The following is a 2267-nucleotide window of genomic DNA, read 5'->3' as shown; positions in this document are numbered from 1 at the left end:
TCATGACCTGAGCGGAAGGCAGAAGCTTAACAACTGAGCCCCTCAGGCATCCCCAAAACCAGGGTTTGTTTTTGTTTTTTTTTTAAAGATTTTATTTATTAATTTGTCAGAAAGAAACAGCCAGCCAGAGAGGGAGCACAAGCAGGGGGAGTGGGAGAGGAAGAAGCAGGCTCCCAGCGGAGGAGCCTGACATGGGGCTCGATCCCAGAACACCGGGATCACGCCCTGAGCCGAAGGCAGACACTTAACGACTGCACCCCCCAGGCGCCCCCCAAAACCAGGTTTTTATCATGACTGGTGTGCACACGGAAGTCCATCAGAAGAATGCAGGGGAAAATGAGCCCACACTGACTGGAGAGCATTTTTAGATGTGAGAGAAAGCTCTGTGTGTGTGTGTGTGTGATTAAGCAAATTTAGCATAAAAGCGGTTGATAATTCCTGGAATATAAATCTTAGTTGTTCCGTTCAGACACGAACTTCTGCTATAACCTTTCTCCAGCAGTAGATCGTGTCAATACGACCTCCCTCGTCCTCTCTTCAGAAAATGGTTGTAATAATATCACAAACCCGGGGCATCTTAGCTTCTACAGGGTCTGTAGGAGATTTTCCGTAACCTGTGCCTCCAGGACACAAAAATTGACAAGGGCCAGGCACACGTAAATAGGGCTTATTTGCAAGGATTTCCACCCACCAGGACCCACCGACCCTTCTGTGCTGTTCTGAATCGGAATCCACATTCGTAGAGTTAACCCTTCTCAGACCTAACCTCTGAGCCTCATTTTCTTGCGTTTAATTAATTCCCTCGGTCTTGCCTTAAATGACGTAATTATCCGGTCACCTTTACGTATAGTTAAAGCTCCTGAAAGACCTGATTACTTCAGACCCCAGTAATTCACAAACTCTGATCAATCCAACAAGGCCTGGGCGGCAAAAATAATTAGATAAGCCAATGCAGGGGAAACAGGATCGCGGCTGCATTACTGAGCCCGTGGAGGGAAATTGCGTGTGAGTGCTTGGGAAGCCTTCGTTACAGATCTTCCAGAAGTATGGGGCCTTCTACAAAACAGGCCCGCGGCAGACATCTGAGCGGGCTTCGGGCCCTTGACAGAATGGAGAGGCCCTTTGAAGAACTCTGGAGAGCATGGCTCAGGCATCGGGCGGAGGGCTGGGGAGCTGGGGGCTGGGAGACACTGAAGGTCATCACAGTGCATTTACCAAAGTGTGTCTTCCTTACTCAGGCCTTTTATGACTCATGCAATGACTCCACTTCTCATTATTTCATCCTGTGTTTTGTTGGGTTCCTTCAGGCCCTTAGCCGTTATTCACTGGCTGCCCACTCTGGGCTAGGCTCCGAGGGTAGGGTAAAAAAGACAAACTCTACGCAGTTCTTTCATTTAATTTTTAAACAATTAGATCATGTTTAGCACCAGCAGGCACAGTTTTAAGCACATGACAAATAGTGACTCATCTGAATTTACATTCCTCAGTGAACTCGCAGTTTGGTGCAGAAGAAGACAGTTCATCATAAAGGAGAATCGACGCAATGCCTCCGAGGGGAGCCTCACAGCAGCTCGGAGAGTCTGGGGTCACCCCGGAAAGTGCCCTAAAGGATAAGGGGGAGTTCAGTGAGGAACTGAGGCCATTTACAAAGCAAGGAGTGGGGGCGGGGGTGAGGCCAGAGACCCAGGCAGGGGCTCCTTGCGTCCTCAAACTCATCAGTACTCACGAAGGAAGACAGGAAGATCTTGGGTTTCAAGCCCTCATTTCATGGCTGGGAGGAAGCTGTATCGAAAAGCAGAAGCAGCAAGCATTCAGTTCGCTGTCCCTTACAGAAACCCAGGAGAGAGGAGATGGGTGTGCTGAGAGTTTAAACACTTACTCCGATGGCGTGTGGAAAGGAGTATGTTCCAGGTTCAGAGGCTAACTCTTTGCAGTTCCAGAGACTACCTAAGAAACGACTGGATCATAGTAGAAGATTTTGTTTTTTACACAAGAGCAACATAAAACGTATAAAGCTATGCATTTTATAGGGTTTATTCAATAACGGATCATTCAGCGCCTACTTTGTGCTGGGCCCTGCCCAGGCACTGGGGCTCTCGCAGCAAACACACGTCTGTCCCCATGACCTGGTCTTCCAGCGGGAGGGGAGCTGACCTCTGCCGCAATAAGCCGCAGAGACGCAGCATGTGCTAGGAGGTGATGGAGCTGGCTGGGGCATGCGGGGTGTGGTACTGTCCCTTACACGGGATGCTCAGCAAGGGCCTTTG

General features: G+C 49.4%; 1 long non-coding RNA gene across 1 annotated transcript; it reads right to left on the bottom strand.

Moving 5' to 3' along the window:
• Nucleotides 1-1508: 1508 nt before the first annotated feature.
• Nucleotides 1509-2267, bottom strand: LOC103676221. Its single transcript, XR_572028.1, has 3 exons — nt 1880-2267; nt 1727-1782; nt 1509-1603 (listed from the first exon to the last, which is right to left on the bottom strand). It is a non-coding gene; the product is annotated as an uncharacterized LOC103676221 (long non-coding RNA).

This window comes from Ursus maritimus, unplaced genomic scaffold (assembly GCF_017311325.1).
Source record: "Ursus maritimus isolate PB19 unplaced genomic scaffold, ASM1731132v1 scaffold_31, whole genome shotgun sequence".
NCBI classification, from domain to species: Eukaryota; Metazoa; Chordata; class Mammalia; order Carnivora; family Ursidae; genus Ursus; species Ursus maritimus.
The sequence above is the reverse complement of the archived record's forward strand: the minus strand, read 5'-3'. Positions and strand labels throughout refer to the sequence as shown.